Here is a 20,344-nt window from a genome sequence, read left to right as displayed (position 1 = left end):
TTCTTTCTCTTTAATATGTTCCATCTCTGTAAAATCTTAGAATGTATAAATGTAACTACTGTTTCTATATATAAATGTAAATAGAATTGACAAATGAACAAAGACAAATAAATAAAGGTGATGCCAGAAATTAATAGATCTGGATCAGTGTGTTTTTTTGGAGGTAAGGCAAACATCTGACAACATTAATTGAACAATGATGATCCAGAGGGAAGCTGAATATAAGATACCTCTTTTGTTAGTGGGTCTTGATGTACATAAAACATTTGACAGAGTAAGCAGTGATTTTATAAGGAGGGCAATTGGAAACATTTCCATTCCCTGAAACAGTAATAAAGTTAATTAGGGGGATATATGAAGCAGCAACAACAATAATTAAAGTGGGAGGATTCATCTCTGATATGTTATGTTTGAACAGAGGAACAAGGCATGGTCATCCTCTTTACCTTTCCCCTTTATTATCTGCTTTATATTTAGAGTCATTGACAAATAAATTAAGGGACTCATAAATACTTTCCCTAGGGTTGAATCTATAGCAGACCTGGCTAAATTTCTTTTTTGAAGAACATAAGTGATACAGGCATGGGTTCAAATCCATGCAGGCATATTCATCTTGTGTTCTTATCAGATGTTCCTTCTCCCTCAGATGAAGCATGCTTATCATCATCATTACAGCCATTCTATTAGGATGTCTGGCACTTAAAGGTAGAAGTATGGAGTCATCTAGTATTGCTGCGTTAAGAAGCTGAGATATGCTCCTAACCCTCCTGCATCCAGCTCATTCCTTGTTAGCTCATCTTGTGCTGTACTCTCTGTGTGCTTTCCCTTTTCCTCGCAGTCCCATACTCCAATTTCTAACATTCAACCTGTTAAAAAACATAGATTAGCACAATGCACACATGCCCGCAAAGGGTTTTTAAAACAACTCAAATTTCTGTGGTCATGCATTGTGTGGCAGGTGGCACAGAAGGTTTTATATATCCACAGAGAAATACCACTTCTATTCCTATGGTAAATATGATAAAAAAAAAAACTTGGAATATTGCCATTAGTTGCATAAATGAGCTAAGCATGGGTGTGCATCAGCAGGCAAATGTTCCATAAAGTTAACTGCACAGCTTTTTTCTAACTATTCCATTGGATCAGTGTACTCAACTAACTATTTCTTACATGTAAGTGTATTGGGTGAGGAGTTCGACTTTTGTGTTGGTTATATGCTGTTTTACACTGACTGGTATCCACTTAGCAAATCTGCTTTATATCCCTAATAAGTGTCTTCTTAATTATGCCTTATAGTCTGACATCTTCATTTGCTGCCCATGTTAATCCACTGCTGTGCAACAATGAAAACTTTGATTACAATCCCTTGAATCCCTTTTTTCATCATGCAATCACTCTGCCAATGCGCAACATTTTCCTGATATGTGTTTTATGATACATCCACTGCTTTGTATCATACCAGTATGAAAGGAATGGGAAACAGCACTACAGATGCAATGTTTGCTCTGAGAGTGTTGATGGAGAAGTACAGAGAGTGTCAGAAGGAGTTGCATTGTGTTTTTGTAGACTTAGAGAAAGCATATGACAGGGTGCCTAGAGAGGAGTTGTGGTATTGTAAGAGGAAGTCAGGAGTGTCAGAGAAGTATGTACAAGTGGTACAGGATATGTACAAGGGTAGTCTGACAGCGGTGAGTTCTGCGGTGGGAGTGACAGATGCGTTTAAGGTGGAGGTGGGGTTACATCAAGGATCAGCTCTGAGCCCTTTCTTATTTGCAATGATGATGGACAGGTTGACAGACGAGATCAGACAGGCGACCCCATAGACTATGATGTTTGAAGATGATATTGTGATCTGTAGTGAGAGTAGGGAACAGGTGGAGGACACCATGGAGAGATGGAGATATGCTCTAGAGAGAAGAGGAATGAAGGTCAGCAGGACTAAGACAGAATATATGTGTGTGAATGAGAGGGAGGATAGAGGAAAGGTGAGGATGTAAGGAGTAGAGGTGGCAAAGGTGGATGAGTTTAAATACTTGGGGTCAATAGTTCAGAGTAACTGTGAGTGTGGAAGAGAGGTGAAGAAGAGAGTACAGGCAGGATGGAGTGGGTGGAGAAGAGTGTGAGGAGTGATTTGTGATAGACGAGTAACTGTAAGAGTGAAAGGGAAGGTCTACAAGAGGGTAGTGATACCAGCTATGTTATTTGGGTTGGAGACAGTGGCATTGACAAAAAGGCAGGAGTTTGAGCTGGATCTGGCAGAATTAAAGATGTTAAGATTTGCACTGGGTGTGACGAGGGTGGACAGGATTAGGAATAAGTATCTTAGAGGGTCAGCCCAGGTTGGAAGGTTTGGAGACAAAGCCAGAGAGGCAAGATTACATTGGTTTGGACATGTGCTGAGGAGGGATGCTGAGTATATTGAGAAAAAGATGCTAAGGATGAAGCTACCAGGTAACAGGAAAAGAGGAAGGCCTAAAATAAGGTTTATGGATGTGGTGAGAGAGGACATGCAGGTGGTTGGTGTGACAGAGCAAGATGCAGAGGACAGGAAGAAATGGAAACAGGTGATCAGCTGTGGTGACCCCTAACAGGAACAGCCGAAAGAAGATGATGATGATGATGAAAGGAATGGGTTCAGATCCATTGATGTTTATCTGTCTTATACAACCACCTCAGTCCTTATCTCCTAACCTTCTGTTGTCTCCTCTGCTTGCTGCCCTTTCTCTTCATTGCACTATACTCTTTTTGACTATTAATGTTGTTAAACATGCATTAGTTCAGCACACACATGCCTAAAACGGGCTTATAAAAGAACAAAAATAATCTTTCTGTAGTCATACATTACTTGAAATTTGGCAGAGAGCAACTGTGATGCTCATATATATCCACAGAGAAATGGCACTTCTCATCCTATGGCAACAATTGAGAAAAATCCTATGATTATGTCCTAAAATATTTGCACCCTTTGTGTGACTGAGCTGACAGTTGATGTACACCAGCAAGCAGAACTGAAATGTGGTGAAGTTAATACCTTCACTGCAAAAGATTCCATGACATGCTTGAGCCATGAAAAGATGTGTACATTATCAATATACTACATGGAGGGTTGTAATCCCCTGATGGCCATAAGTCATTTAACAATGATCATTTTTCAGTCTTCAACACTGTTCTAATATACCTTTGACATGTTTGTTTTCTGACAGTTTCACTGAAAGTTCTTTTCTGACAGTTTCACTGAAAGTTTTTCCGGGGCTTCACTTGCTAAAGTACCAGTCTAGGGAATATCTGTTAGGTTGGCAGGGGTTCAAATCCATTGATGTCTATCTTGTATCCATCTGCAAAACAATATGTATCACGTACTAATCACATATAAAGGAAATACAAAATATGATAAACAAATGTGCATGTAACAGTTTCACAGTGATGTATACATTGTCAATACAGGAATGTTTTAATCACCTGATGGTTGTATGTTTTTTACAATGTGCATCTTTCACTCATCTGCACTGTTCTAACATCATCTTGAAATGTATTTTTCAGAAACCTTCCATTTGTGCTCCTAGGGTGTGCCATGCTAGTGAACTCTTCTACAGAATATCAGTACCAAAGGTATGGGTCAATTCCATATGGGTGTATTCCTCTTTTCATGTATTCGTATATAATTATATCAATATAATTAATATATTATAATCAAATATAGTCAATTAATTGGTTGCTTTCCCAAGAAATGTAGTTTTCAGAAACAATTCCTATGAGTGTTTCGTGTGAGTATACTGGTATGAACATTATCGGTAACAATGGAATGAGTTCAGTTCCATTCATGTGTATATCTCTTTTCTTGCTATCATTAGGTATGTTTCCCTGAAAAGTGCATTTCCTATAAGTTATTCTGTGGCAACATAGTGGATGTTCATGCCTCTCTGCCATCTAAAACAGTACAGCACCTGTGCCTACTTTGGAGGTGCCAGTGAACACCAGTTACTGTTTGGAGCAGTTGAGGTTTATCAGCATAGGCTCTAGATACAATGTGGGCTTCTTTTGTCTGAAGGTTCATTCTTCTTTATCCAACCACATAGTTCTCAAAGGAGCCTTACCCCTGATTAAGGCATTAAAGGTTCATGTAGCAAAGTTCAGAATATATTTCATTATATTTTGTCAGGACTAGGAAAGCCTTGCCTTTATTCTCAGTGGTTGATATGGAACAACTGTGTATTATTTCAGCTTTATCAGTTTGTGATTTTACTGTTCCTCAGATGATTATATAGCCTAAGCAGTAAACCTTTGCCATGCCTAACTCGAACATGTCTGGATTTGCATTTAGGCCAGCTTGATGTATAGAATCCATGGCAGCCTGAAATCTAGGGTGATGGCTTCCCCAGACCACCAAAAATATTCCATTATCCATGTAGGCTGCCGCATACTGGAAAGGGGGTTTAAGAATTTTGTTCATTAGCCTCTGTGATGTTGCAGCTGCTCTGTGGACATCAAAAGTCAGGACTGTATTATGGAAGGGTCCATCGCGTCTAGAGAATGTAGCATTTTTCTTTGCTTCTGTTGCTAATTTACATTTGACAATAGCTTTTGGTTCAGTACAAAGTAGATAGAAATCTAAATTTGTCAAACTTTTTGTCCATGCATGGCATAGGATAGGAATCAAATTTTGATACACTGTTCAAATTTTGACATCAGTACAAAAGCTTATGGTCCTGTCGGGTTTCAGAAGCAATAGTCTGGGATAAACCTTCTCACCCTGGGATTGTTCTATGACCCAAACTGTAAACATTTTCTACACTGCTTCCTTGACTTCTCCAGCATGGCTTCAATGCACTTTTTTCACTAGCTGCAGTTTCTGTGTTGTGCTGGATTAAACTGGTTCTACCAGACAGCTCAGATAATATGTCCTTATTCCTGAGTATGTATTCCTGCACCATTTGTGTCTGAGATATTGATAATGTCTCCTCCTGTTTTGAATTTAAGGTATGCTTTGGAGAGATGGGGGCCTTTACTTCTGCTGCAAGTATATATACAGCAGGAATGTAATTTTCTGTCCAAGGTTTAAGATCATATATATAACATAACTGTTTGTATTCCATTCCCTCATTGTTTCACTTTATTACTCACTTCATTTACTTGCAAGGAACTTATTTTCATCATTGGATACTAATACAGCTACTTTTTCTCCTGGCTTAAATTCTCTGTGATGAGTGTTCCTGTTCTATGATCTCTACTGTGTTTTCTGTGCTCTTTCCATATCTTCTCTCACCATAGACATTACAGGTCTTAATTTGTCATCCAGGTTTAAAAAATCCCTTATCACACTTTTAAGAGATTTGTTTTCTTCCTCCCATACCTCTTGTGTTAGATAAGTCAAGCCTCAGGGATATCTGCCATGCAGCAGGTCAAATGGTGTTAATCCATATAAGGCATGGAGCAGCTGTTCCTTTTTTCTGTCATCTACTTCTACAGCTTTCCCTAATCTAGACTTGAAAATTTTATTAAAACAGTCATGTCGCCCATCATTTTGAGGGTAGTATTTTTTTATTTATTTACTGTATGTTACTTGGGAGAATAGATTGGTACAAGACCCTTTTCATCCACTTGCCAGGCCATGTGGCAGAGAGAGAAAGGGATACATACAGCAACAATAATGGTATAAAATGCACATATTAATGTATTTATTACTTATATGTCTTTGTTGACTGTCTAACTGGGCAAAGCACATTTTCAGAGGAGGCTCAGGAAGAAAAGCACCAGGTGATGCATTTAAGATACTCATAACAGAACAAAATATTTACAAAGGTAAATCGCATAGATAGTTCTTATGACATCTATGTATATATAAACATGTAATTGTTCTACAGTGATACTATACAAAGATAAATGATGGTGACATTATACATTTTATTAAATTAAAAGTATAACAGATTAAGTATGCAAATGGTTCATGTGGAATATATGCAATATTAAAACTGTTATAACATGACTGGTATATAATATCAGTCATATTATAACAGTACCAAAACGTCTTTACATGAACTGTGCAACTCAAACAACAACAACAACAAAAAAACACTTGCAGTCAATGAATTTAACCAAATTTATTAAGCACTTTTATCTAATAAATACCCAGACCTCATCAACAAAAATTAGTTTTATATTGAACAGGATTCAGTTAACTAATCACATGACAAACAATTACCATTATAAGATTGTGTTTTATAATAACATTTATCTATTTACAATAATAAAACTAATAAGTTATAAAAATATCTATTTTCATTTTATTTTTAACCAGTTCTCTTTCATTACAAAAACATTTAATATTAATAATACCATTTAAACCAGGAAACTTGTTAGTCCCCAAATACATTGTTTCCAACTCATTCTTATAATTATCACCTCGATAATCACAAGTTTTGTGATTAATAACAAATAATAAAAATATATTTTTTTCCAACACAACACAAATTGTGTTTATATCATGCATTTGCAACATCCTTGTTTTTAACTGAATATACATTCTCCCAGATCCTAGATAACAGATAATTTACAAGTGTTCATACCTACATAGAATGCTGAGAAATCTGTACATACAGCGATGTAAACAACTTCCATAGATTTACAATGATAATGTGTCCTGCTGTATATTGTGCTATTAATGTGGGGCAACAAAACAAATGATCCCTCATTTATGAATTTCACCAATGACAAACATCTGAATGCGCAAAGTTTTTATGATATTGTTAAGTATTCTGATTAAGTCAGAAGTTTCCAGTGAAAGCCTACTTTATACATAGGCCTTACATTAGAGTATGTCACTTTTGGAATTAGGACAAACTTTCATCGAATTAAGTCACTCATACTGAGAGCAAGTCTTTTGCAATCAGGTCCAGGAATGGAAACATGCTTTTTCTCTTTCCTCTACAGTGTGTGAATTTTCGGTACTTTTCCGTTAAACCCTTACCAAGCGTTTGGGACCCAGACTGGCATATCTCAGCCTGTTTATTACTTTATTTTCTTCAGGAATTTTTCTCTCTGGTTTATAAATTGTACTTGGCCATTATATTTGAGTCTTTTCCATGGAAAAGCCTACAGAGCAAAGTGTTTGCAGGCCTGGCTTTCCTCCATCTCACTGAGACCATAAATACATTATGTCTCCGGGACTGCAAGCTATCTGTAGTGAGACAAGCCAGCTTCATTGTCACAGATGAGACAGCAGCTTGACACACCTGGTAGGAAAACCAATGAGGTGAAGGAGGATACTTTAGCTAAAGAAATGTTTACTTCTTCCCAAAAACAAACCATTGAATGATGTACTGCAACAAGGAAGGCCCATCTAAGTCTTTTTAGAACACAACCAAGAGAGCATAATTGAGGAGTACTTGATTCATCTTATTTATCAGTGAAATGTGTACATCTTTCAGACTCCTGGACTGAATTCACTTAGCCGTGCATCAGCAGTGTCGTGCGGCCCCTGATTTCTGGGGAAGAACTCTTAGATTGGGCCACTCAGTTTCTCAGATGTAAGCATTTGGCATTGACGGTCGTCCCACAGTCAGAAATATCATCAATCCCCTGGTTTGTTTTTCCACAGACCTTGTGGTCTTATTTGTTTGCAACTATCCTCCTCTGTGCACTGCATCTCTGCAGGTGATTTCTTGATCTCAATGTAGGTCACTGTCATCCCTGAAACCTCCTTCCAAAACAGTGATGCACAAAAACACAGGAAGAGGCAGGGTAAGACTACAATATCTCTGAAAAACAAAGTTTAGTCCTAAATCGAGAGAAAAATATCACCCACACAGATGTAGTAGGAAGGGCAGTGGGAAACAAGTCAGACCACAAGGTCTGTGAAAAATGAAGCGTGGTGCTATCCAAAGCTGTGTGGATGGGAATAAGGCCAAAAATGGCCACGGACATGTAGTACAAATGGGAGGACAGTCAAAGAGAAGTAAGAGTCCAAGGTTTGGTAAAGACAAAGTGTGGTGTCGATCTGAGGCCACTGGGAAAGAAACAAGGTGAGATACGTCAGTCTGGGTCCCAAAACACGTGGTAGGGGTTTAACGGAAAAGTACCGACTTTTCATGCTTAAGGGAGCTTAAAGATCTTGTACAACTATTTTTGCACATACCTGCAGTATTTCTCTCTCTTCTGGGATGAGAGGCTGGCTTCCTTCTCTGCAAATACAAATTACTGGATATCCTGTTGTTTTGTTTTCCTGCCGGCAAACTTTGGCTGTCCATAGACATATGAGGTTAGTACTTCCTGTCTTTGCATCATTATGCTCGTCACTTTGATGATGCTAAGTTGGATCTTTCCTGCACTAGTACCCTGGGCCTTCTATCTCTGTTGTTTATTTTTTGTAAATAAGCAAATATGTTAATGCTGCCCATGGGCTGAATACACTATGTCTATTCATTAATGGAAAACGTTTTGCATTAGCATGCATTTTTCATGAAAAATTAACTACAAACTTTGAAACCATAATATCTAGCATTAGAGTCCGAACGTAATCCTCAGTGATTTACTAGAAAATTGAAAGTTTTATGGAAGCTGGATAGAGTAAAAAAGTGAGGCAAAATCATGGGCATTGTACAAAAATCACGGCTAGATGAAAGGTCAAATTTAGTGACATTAGGTTAAACCAGACAATTAAGAGTTATAGACTTTGCACTGCACATGATATGCTTGTGTGACAGTGAAACAGAAGCAGTCTTTTTACAATTGTTTTCACAAAAAAGGGATGCATAATGGAAGGGGGGGGGTTGAAAACGGATTAACCAAGACTGGTTAAATAATCTTAAAACTGAAAATTAGACAAAAATTTATGTAAAACTGTCCCCAGTCTGAAAATCCTTAATCTGTACACTTTCACCTTCTTGCTGACCCCAACATGATGTCAACATGTCAGCAAGGAAGTATCATTTCCTGCAGAAAATCAATTAGAGCTGAGTATATTATGTCTATGGAGGGCATTTTTTTGGAAGAGCCCTTCCTTAAAAAGAAAAGCTAGAATGCAAACTTAAATGTCAGAAAGACCACTAAGGAAATGCATTTTGAAAACGGGCTACTTTGATTGCATCAGTGTGCCCATCATCTTTAAGCCTGATTTTTGTTTTGCATTAGTGGATCAGATAGTGAATCCAGTATATGAGGTTGAAGCTTGTGACTCTTTGATTTTAATTTGATAAAGCTACTTAATAGGTGCACAGTGGCCCATTTTTAATTTATTTTATATGTTTGGTATTTGTGTTTATTCTGTTAGTTATAGTTTATTGTTCTCTTTCTCTGTGGTTGGTGAAAGAGTTAAGTAATCTGCTCCACTCTTTGTGTTCACTGCTGGTGTATGTGTTCATTGCTTTCCTGAATACTGTTTATTCAGTTACAGATTTCCATTATAGAGCTTGTATCTTTAATAACTTAGCTGGAGTCAGTGTCTTGGACCGGTATTGAGTATGCCCAAAAAAATGAGTACTTGGGCCTGTCATTCCTGATAACATTTGGGCTACATGTTGTAGAGGAATGATGACCCTTTAGGTTGGTTTTGACTAGATGAAAGCACCTAGTAAAATTGCAATTGTTTATTTTATTGTTTTTTTCATGTTATAATAGTTCCAGTGATAAACTTTGCATGAAGTTAGAAACAAAAGAGAAATTCATTGCTTTGTATAGTATCATGATGTACCAGGATGTTCAACTTTCAGCAACATTTCAGTAGATTCACATATTTGCAGACATGACAAGTAGGAACAAGAAATAAATTATGAAAGATAGGATTGTCATGATGTAAAATGAAAACTATTCAGTAAAGTTATAGGTTATCCAACATAAACAGATGCAGTTGTATTCTTGAGTAGGAGGGATTTTATGTTTTAAACAATGGGAGAGTGTCTTGTCTCTGACATCATTGGGAAGTGTATTCCACCATGCCAGAGCAAGATTGTAAAAGGCACTTTGATTTATAGCTAGAGTGAATGCAGTTCTGCTTTAGCTTTAGGTTATGTTATAAATACAATAGGTTGCATTTTAAACAAATAAGAGTGACATATACTCAGGTGGCTTATACAAAGGGAATGAGACTGCATTCAGCTGTAGAGCTATTTATGAATTTAATACAGTGACATAATGATATCCAAATTAGAAAATGCACCTATTACAGGTCTGAGCAGCACACTGGTCTGGTTTCACGGCTGCTATATGGAAAGATATGCTGCTGTACTGGTAGCGAGAACTTTAAAAGCCATTTGACCTTAGGCAGAGAATAAGCTGAGGGGAAGATAAGCAACCTAAAATCAGACAGCAGAGTCAAATTAAAAAAACAAATCTGTTTTTTTGTAGATCACCGGCTTTATCTCTACCCTGCACTTTTCTTTTCTCACTGGAAGTGACATAAAAAAATCTTCATTGATTATATTAATATTATGTTGATTTTCTAGGAATATACTTATGTCTGTAGCCAAGTAAAGTGTGTGATGCCCAATTGTCAGCTGAGTCACTGAAGTCAACTCAGTTACAGATGTGTTGTGTAATGAGCAAGTCCTGTATTGGTGAAAAAGTAATCAAGACAACAAAGTCATTCATTTTTCAGTAGGAGAACTGGCATGCCAACATCCTCACAGTCTATTTCCTGCTAAATAATAATAATTCTTGTAACAAATTAGCAGCCTGGTATACTAAGGATCATAGCCATCACCTTAAAATCTTAATCACATCTAAGCATTGATACTGCCAAATAAGAAATCTTTTTGTTTTTTAATTTTGGCCCCACTGCTAGTTAACTATTACACCCTCTTTCAGTCAACTGGCCCGTTTGTTCCCTTTATTGAGTATAAAGCCCCCTTCAGCATGTATCTGATGAGATATATGCAACAACTGGAATTCTGACTGCTCCCAGTTTACAATTATCTATGAACGTGGTCAGTCATGGGACTTTGACACTGGCTTTGACCGACAAGAAATACATACCAAATAGGTATGAGCCCTGCACAGAGCCCTGAGGGACTCCACTGATGACTGGCCTCTTTGCAGAGGTAGCCTCACTGATTCTAATCCATTGGGTCCTATACACGACCCAGCTAGCTATCATACACTGTCAAAAAGGGGTTTATACCTAGTTCTGTAAGTTTGTTGACAATGCCAAGTGGGGTGTTGTATCAAATGCTTTACCAGAGCTAGGTAGGCGTGATGCACTGTTTTTCCCTAATCCATTGCCCTAGTAAACTTTTTCAAAGACATCCTCCAGATTCAGTAAGCAGTTTGTAAATAAGACTACTCAGACTAATGAGTCTGTACTTTCCAGGATTTGTTAAAGGTCATCCCTCATGAAGGGGCATTATCATTGCAGACCTCTACTCTTGTGGCACAAAGCCTGTTTTAAAACTATAATTAAATAGTGACTCAAAAGGTCCTGTTAAGTCATATTTTAGACTGTTCAGGAGGCATCCAAGGATGTTATTAGGGCCCACTGAGACTGTGTTCTTGGCTTTGATAACTGCAGCCAGTATATGCTTGCTACTTATAGTTGAAGGGGTTATGTTTGAGGGTATTTCTTGGGTGATGGTTGGGGGTTAGACTGGGGTAAAGTTGGAAATGAATTTGACTGCTAACAGGTTTGTTATAATGCCAGGCTTGTTGAATGTGGCACCATTAACCACCAGTTCAGCACATTGCTATGTGCTGAACTTGAGGTTTCTGACATAGCTGATGAAGACCTTATTGTTATTTTTTATCTGGGAGGCTATCTTCACCTCAAAGCTGGCTTTGTTTGACCTAATTAGTCATCTTAGTTTCCAACATAGTTTGATGAGAGTGTTTTTGTATTTATGGGAATTAACCGTCCTGATTTTTGCCGTAATTGGTTACTTTTGTTGTATATTCTATTTAGCTTGGGATGCCATCAGGGCATTTTCTTTCTGGGGCTAGTTCTGTGCTTACATCTCATAGGTAAATGACATATATTATTTCTACTGATTGATTAGTCTAAGTTATTGAACTCAACATGTAGAGTATGAAAAGTGATTTTGTTAGTAAGATTTTTCAAAATATTACATGTAGGCACAAGAGTTTTCTAGAGAGTATATAAGAAGTTGTCATATGTGCATAACAATATAAGAAATTAATGTATGTTACTGTTACAGTATATCATGATACAATGTAAGAGAAATGAATAACTTGGCGAGGGAGGTATGAAGCATGGCCTAATAGTGCTGAAGGAAGATATGAGATATGGGTTGTGCTGAACTACATGGACAATAAGGAAGTGAAAAGAAAACCATCACTATTTAAGAATACAAAAATGATGACAGTAATATATTTGTAAGAAGATGTGTTGTAAAATATTGAGAAGGACAGAATGGCTTAAAATTAAAGAATTTTGATATAAAATGCAAAGATGTTTCTCAGGGAGACAGCCTTTAAGAGGACGAAAATTTTGACAGCAAGTCCAACACAGGCAACAAAGAGCAGTTATAGATGTGTAATTTTAATATGGTCTAAAGTCTTGCTACATTAAATGTATGAGGTGTATCCCAATCATGATCCTTAGATTGTACACTGTGTATTAAAAGAGGTGTTAAAGAAGGTTCCAGTCCTCAAACAAGAAGGAATTAATGATGATACGGAGTGGCAGAATTTAGTGTGTAGCATTTTCTGGAAAAATAAAATAAAATAAATGGAGACAGTTGCATCCTGGTTGTAAGAGTAGGTCAGTTACATTTAGTAAGCACCAGGTAATGATGGAATTGGGCAGAAGAAAAGACAAAGAAATTGCACAGCTTCATAGTGGGTTGCAGATAGCATTGCTAGCTTGAGGCTTGTCAGATTACTTGACAGCAAGAAACCATATAGGAGTTTTCCTAGTAATTAAATTGTAGCTGATTTCCTATAGTAAGGCTGCAGGTAGTTTCTTGAAGAGTAAAAATTATAAGAAGTTTGTTGCTTTTAGTAAGAATATTCTCACCCTGCTTCCGTCCATGGATACTAAACTCAAGTCTGGCCTCAACAATCATTTGACTACTGCCCCATCAGCAAAACTCAGCACAACTACTAGAATAACATACCCCAAAAGAAATTTACTTTATTAGCTGTAGTGTTTTAAAATGAATTTGAACTTATTGAAACCTATAGCTTTAATAATCTTGCTATTTTAAAATAAACTTGGTTAAACTACATGGCTGCATGGCCAATATATGAAATGACATCCCTGTGTGATGACTCTTCCCCCCCCCCCCCAAAAAAAAAGTAGTATTAATGGAGGTTTCATGTTTGTCATCCATATACCATGCAATAAACTTATCCAGTAGGGTGCATATAGTCCAGGAGCATTTTTACTCTGAGGTTTCTTGTTTCTCATTAGACAGCAATATGATGTTCCTCTTTTATGATCCAGTAATGGTCACTTCAGTACCAACTCATATTAGTTTGTAATCCTAATTAAACTAGGAAAAAAAAGTTGTTCACACATTTCTACTACTTACAATCCCCAGCCAGGTTCCCTGAATATCTTCTAATGCTTATAAATGCTCAGAGTAAATGGACAAGCAAGCATAACTTGTTAAAGCTTGAAAATTAAATTTTGACTGGTTAGATCCCTTAGAAAATAAACAGACTCAGTCTGCATCCTCATCTGGCCTTATTCAACTTTCACATTCTGACATTTGTTCCATAAAAGACTATACTGAAGGCTCTCTGCTGGATGTCGTACTAACATTCAAGACAGATTTAACTCACTAACAAATCTTACCAGACACCTACAGTGACCCTTGTTCTGTCCTCAGACAACGTCCTTCAATTACACTAAATTATCCTTTTATATTAATAAAAGGCTCCCACTGACAAAGACATCAGCCGGTTTAATTTTCTTGTTTGAATAAACTAGTCTAATGTAGATAATCCTGATTCTGCTGATTCTTTCTTAAGTTGCTTTAATTTCATACGTTGTCTTATCCAAAGTTTTGTCTACCCAATAAAAGAAGACTCATGGACAATACTTTCTCTAGGTTTACCTACAACATAATGCAGCAACTCAAGAAACGAGTAGAGTTTTTAAGATTGCAAACCTCCAAAATTGCTACAAATATTCAGAAACCTCAAGCAGTTATCTACTATAACTACAAAACAGGCCAAAAATCAGCCTACTAGGCAAATTGGATAAAATTAACTTCATCTAACCCCTTTTCCTACTGGAATGAAATTAACCTACTCCTAGGAAAAACATACCCCTGGTTGTAATCCCGTGACCACTCAAGCTACTCCATCTCACTCCAAGTCACATCCAACTTATTAAAAGAGTATTTTATAGCAAAACTGTTGCCAGCTGTACTCCATTTCTGCATAACACCTCTCTCCATGACAACCCATTTTTACTGTAGTAGCTGACGTGCCCAAATTTTTGTCTAGATGTATTACAGATACTTGTGAACACAAGCTGTTTGCAAAATTAAAAGACATGGTGGTACATAGCTACTCTGTATTACACTCACAATTCCTTAAAAGGGTATTGTCTTTCATCCCAAAAACTTTATTACACTTTTTCTATCTTTCCTTCAAAGCAGTATAATTCCTTCTGAATAGCGAACTACCGAATCATCAGTCTTTCTTAGGTCAGTAATCCAACATCCTTAGAAGAGTATTGACCAATAACTACCCCCCTCTTTCCAAAATTCAGTAATATCTAGTATACAAACACATATTCTCCTACCTAACTGGTCGATACACCCTTAATGAAAATCGGCATAGGTTTCAACCTGCCTTCAATACCTCTATTCTGTTCCAAAGTATAGACTATATCTTTCTGGCTTTTCTAATGAATTAAATAACACAAACTACTTGCTCACTAGTGTGAAACAAATGATTGCCCGAGACAATTTTGTGCCATTTTAGGAAGTTTCTGTCTTTTCCAGTTCTGCACAACCTTGGAGTATATAGGTACATTTTTGAAGTATGTACGTGAAGGGAAGATTTCAAGAATTTCTGAGTGAAGAAATCAAATTCAAGTGATTGTGTTTCACTCTTCCACAGTATAAAGTAAAATTTTGAATGTGTATAAAGGATTACTAGAAGTGTACTCTCTGCCAGTCTCAAACAAGCTTTCAACCAAGTTAATGACTCCCTTGTACTTGAGAAACCAGGTAACTTATATTTTTCTTATAATGCCACTTAATGAGTTATCAATTATCTCTTTATCAATATATTTAAGTATAAGTAAGAAGTTCTTTTGCCTCTCCTGGCTCCTAATAGAGTACCACAGTGATCACTCTTTGGTGAATTGCTTTTCCATACTGCATAAATAAATTTCTTTCTTCCCTCCCATCATCAGAGTTAGCACTATATTTTAACTTCTATCAAGAAGAGAGACAAACACGTATAGATTTAGACTGCACTGCAGAGTGACCTAGAGAATCTTTGTTTAGCTGCTCCAAATGACCTACAAATCAGAATATCCAAAACCAATTCACCACTTTTTGGTATTCCTCCAATATAGCCACTGCCTCTCCACTGTATATTACTGACACATGTGATGGTGCAATCATGCATGTCAGCATTTAGAAATATCACTGCATTCTTCTTGACCTCTCTAAATGTTCACCTTTACATTTCTCTAACCATCTCCAGTGTTTTCCCATTTAAAAGTAGTTTGCAGACTAGCCAGACTACTCGCCCATGAATCATGTGCTGCTATAGCAAAGAATCTGCTCAATAAAAAGTTCAATACTTACTCACTTTAGCATTTCTAGGTAACTTCAAAAATATAATAAACAGAAAACACCATAACTGCAGTGTATTACAGACTATTAACTTCATTTTGTCATCATAACAGCCTTTTCCTGGGAGATCCTACAGTGCTTCCAGAAGCTGGTCATCTTCTGCAGTCGTCCCATTCTGAAGGCTGATATTTGGGGACTGTTTTTGATATTTTATATTAAAGTTTGCTAACTTTTATGGTGAGGGATTATAAAAGCAAAGCACACAGTTGCAGAATTTTAAAGTTTAGGAAAATGTTGATAAAGCAGAACAAATTATAATAAATTGGTTTTGGAGCCATATACCATCTGGAAATAAGCCTTTTTTCACAAAAAAGTGCCTGAGAAGGATGGTTTAATTATATGGGAATTGCATTTCATTTTATTCTAGATCCGGTAAGAGTTTTGCCAGATAACTTAATGATGTACACTAAGCAAGTGACTGGAAATAATTAGGAGAAGTTTGGGATCATTTTTGCGCAACATGATGCCACAATGCTTTTGCAACAGAGATCCTGAGAACTCATAGATAAATGTCCGAAGCCTAGGTGTTACATATTGCACAAACACTGGGTGTGCATGGAAGACAAAGTGAGGAGGCAACATTTGCAAGTGACTGAAGTGCCAGACAGATCAGAATGAATGGACTATTCTGATTTTGTTAAAATAAAAATGGCGGGGTAGACAGTTTGAAAGAAAGTAAGATTGTGAAAGCAGTCTGGATGCAGTCGGCTCTGGCTGAATGAACCATGGGGAAACTTCAAAGTATGAGAAAGAGTCTGCAACAAAACAAAAAGGTCTGTGTGGAAGGAAGTGTGGTACATATTACTCATGACATTTCTGAAGATACCTTGATACTGACGTCTTGTTTCTCACAGGCATACCTCTCAACCTCTAGCATTAGAAATATGGACAAAGACACAACTAATAATGGACAAAGGCCCAAAATCAGGGACAATTTTTAAATATTGCTTTTATAAACTTAGAAAGTTGCTACAATAATAGGTTTTAATTTAACATGCTTTTTTTTGAAATACATAAAATCTGAAACTCAAATGTATATCATTATTTAATTACTTCAGTCTCCAATGATTTACCTGAAAACTGCAAATTATATAAGGAACAGATCAAAAAATATGAGGAAAAATCTGGCCATTCTTCAAAAATCTGGACAGTTGCCAATTATGCTCAGATGTAATAAAGGAATGTCATAATATAAAGTGCAAATTACTTTTCTTAGTGACACTGAATGTATTTTCTTTCAGTAGTGTTCAGTTTTACATTAATTCACAGTAAGCAATGGGGGTTAGCTTAGAGACTTATCAATGGGCAGTGACACTGCTTTGCATGAGCATGTTATTCAAACTTCTGCAAAATTTTTTACAAAGCATTACTGTCAAGAATTCGGAGATGACAATGAAACTGAAAGATGTGATGAATATGAAAATTGTTTGATTCTGCTTTACTGTGGACAGTATTCACTGGGAGGAAAAATGACCACCTAATAATATTGTAAATTAAGAACCAGATGCTTTTAGGCGTCATCATTTTGAACTAATAGACAATCCCTAGGATTCATTAAACACGATGTAGACTTCTCACAAAGCCTATATGGAGTTTACATGTATAAGCAGTGATGTGCAGTGAGCAGCAACGTTGATTACATATTCGTGCCATGCACAGCATTTAAACATAAATAAGCGAGGTGTTGTGGCTAGCAACAGTGTTGCCAGCCAAGAAACCATGTAAGCGAGCATGGATAGCAGTCCTGTTTGTCAGAGCACTGAAGGTCCACAGTTTTGCATGGAATGCCACAATGATCACCAGGGCTTAACAGATAGCTCTCAATCTTAGTGTAACACATCTGGACAAAAGCTAACATAGTGGGTAGACAATGACCCAGATATAGGGATATAGTTGCTCTTTAGAAATGCACTAGAATAACTAGGGGTTTGTGTTAAGATACATTTTCTAACCCAGCCACTGGGGATGCACAAGCCAGTGCATTTCTTTGTGCCGGTCCCAAGCCCGGATAAATGGGGAGGGTTGCGTCAGGAAGGGCATCCGGCATAAAACTTCTGCCAAAAATTACTGATGCGGAGAACTTTTCATAATTGCATACCGGTTCGGTCAAGGCCCGGGTTAACAACGACCGCCACCAGTACTGTTAGCCAACAGGGTGCTGGCGGAAATTGGGCTACTGTTGGCCGAAGGAGAAGAGGAGGGCGTGCCCAAAGGCAGGAAGATAGGAGGAAGGTTAGGAGTGTAGCAGTGAGGGTAGGAACTTTGAATGTTGGCAGTATGACTGGTATAGGAAGAGAGCTAGCTGATATGATGGAGAGAAGGAAGGTTGATATATTGTGTGTGCAAGAGACCAGATGGAAGGGAAGTAAGGCCAGGTGTTTAGGAAACGGGTTCAAATTGTTTTATCATGGTGTGGATGGCAGGAGAAATGGGGTAGGGGTTATACTAAAGGAACAATATGCCAAGAGTGTTTTAGACGTGAAGAGAGTGTCTGACCGAGTGATGTTTATGAAGCTCGAAATTGATGGTGTAATGATGAATGTTGTTAGTGCATATGCTCCTCAAGTTGGGTGTGCGATGGAAGAGAAAGAGAAATTTTGGAGTGAGTTGGATGAAGTTGTGGTGAGTGTACCCAAGGGTGAGAGACTAGTGATTGGAGCGGACTTTAATGGGCATGTTGGTGAAGTGAACAGAGGGATGAGGAAGTGATGGGTAGGTATGGTGTTAAGGAGAGGAATGCAGAAGGTCAGATGATTGTGGATTTTGCGAAAAGGATGGACATGGCTGTGGTGAATAATGATTTTAAGAAGAGGGTGGAGCATAGGGTGACGTACAAGAGTGGAGGAAGATGCTCACAAGTTGATTATATACTATGTAGGAGGGCCAGTCTTAAGGAGATTGGAGACTGTAAAGTGGTGGCAGGTGAAAGTGTAGTTAAGCAGCATAGATTAGTGGTATGTAGAATGACGTTGGTGATCAAGAAGAGGAGGAGGAATGTGAAAGCTGTGCCAAGGATTAAATGGTGGAAGTTAAAAAGGGTGATTGTGAAGTGGAGTTTAGGGAAGAGTTAAGACAGGCACTGGGAGGCAGTGGAGAGTTACCGAATAGCTGGGTAACTACAGCAGAACTAGTAAGGGTGACTGCTAGAAAGGTGCTTGGTGTGACATCTGGACAGAGGAAGGAGGACAAGGAGACCTGGTGGTGGAATGAGGAAGTACAGGAGAGTATACAGAGGAAGAGGCTGGCGAAGAAGAAGTGGGATTGTCAAAGAGATGAAGAAAGTAGACATGAGTATAAGGAGATGAGGCATGGCAAAGAGAGAGGTGGCAAAAGCTAAGGATAGGGCATATGGAGAGTTGTACGAGAGATTGGACACTAAAGAGGGAGAAAAGGACCTGTACCGATTAGCTAGACAGAGGGACAGAGCTGGGAAAGATGTGCAGCATGTAAGGGTGATAAAGGATAGTGAGAAGGTACTCACAAGAGAGGAGAGTGTGTTGAGTAGATGGAAGGAGTATTTTGAGAGGCTGATGAATGAAGAGAATGAGAGAGAGAGAAGGTTGGATGATGTGGGGATAGTGAATCAGGAAGTGAAACAGATTAGCAAGGAGGAAGTAAGGGCAGCTATGAAGAGGATGAAGAATGGAAAGGCTGTTGGCCCAGATGACATACCAATGGAAGCATGGAGGTGCTTAGGAGAAATGGCAGTGGAATTTCTAACTAGATTGTTTAATGAAATTTTGGAAAGTCAGAGGATGCCTGAGGAGTGGAGAAAAAGTGTTTTGGTACCTATCTTTAAGAATAAGGGTGATGTGCAGAGCTGCAGTAACTACAGAGGATAAAACTGATTAGTCACAGCTTGAAGTTATGGGAAAGAGTAGTGGAAGCAAGGTTAAGAAGGGAGGTGATGATTAGTGATCAGCAGTATGGTTTCATGCCAGGAAAGAGCACTACAGATGCAATGTTTGCTCTGAGAGTGTTGATGGAGAAATACAGAGAAGGTCAGAAGGAGTTGCATTGCGTCTTTGTAGACTTGGAGAAAGCATATGACAGGGTGCCTAGAGAAGAGTTGTGGTATTGTATGAGGAAGTCGGGAGTGGCAGAGAAGTACGTAAGAGTGGTACAGGATATGTACGAGGGTAGTGTGACAGTGGTGAGGACTGCAGTGGGAGTGACAGATCCGTTTAAGGTGGAGGTGGGATTACATCAAGGATCAGCTCTGAGTCCTTTCTTATTTGCAGTGGTGATGGACAGGTTGACAGATGAGATCAGACAGGAGGCCCGTGGACTATGATGTTTGCAGATGACATTGTGATCTGTAGTGAGAGTAGGAATCAGGTTGAGGAGACTCTGGAGAGGTGGAGATATGCTCTAGAGAGCAGAGGAATGAGGGTCAGCAGGGCTAAGACAGAATATATGTGTGTAAATGAGAGGGAGGGTAGAGGAATGGTGAGGATGCAGGGAGTAGAGTTGGTAAAGGTGGACGAGTTTAAGTACTTGGGATCAACAGTTCAGAGTAATGGTGAATGTGGAAGAGAGGTGAAGAAGAGAGTACAGGCAGGGTGGAATGGGTGGAGAAG

The 20,344-nt window shown here is 38.1% G+C and overlaps 2 long non-coding RNA genes across 2 annotated transcripts in view; one reads left to right on the top strand and one right to left on the bottom strand.

Annotated features, from left to right (window-relative positions):
* LOC122789973 overlaps positions 1 to 3,609 on the top strand; it is a 67,071-nt gene extending 63,462 nt beyond the window's left edge. The window contains exon 3 of the long non-coding RNA XR_006362896.1: positions 3,541 to 3,609. This is a non-coding gene — a long non-coding RNA (uncharacterized LOC122789973). The remainder of the gene's footprint in view (positions 1 to 3,540) is intronic.
* LOC122789972 overlaps positions 1 to 20,344 on the bottom strand; it is an 843,188-nt gene that overhangs the window by 235,678 nt on the left and 587,166 nt on the right. The window lies entirely within an intron of this gene.

The sequence above is a fragment of the Protopterus annectens genome, chromosome 15.part0 (genome assembly GCF_019279795.1).
Source record: "Protopterus annectens isolate FY-2018-M chromosome 15.part0, PAN1.0, whole genome shotgun sequence".
NCBI classification, from domain to species: domain Eukaryota; kingdom Metazoa; phylum Chordata; order Ceratodontiformes; family Protopteridae; genus Protopterus; species Protopterus annectens.
The sequence above is the reverse complement of the archived record's forward strand: the minus strand, read 5'-3'. Positions and strand labels throughout refer to the sequence as shown.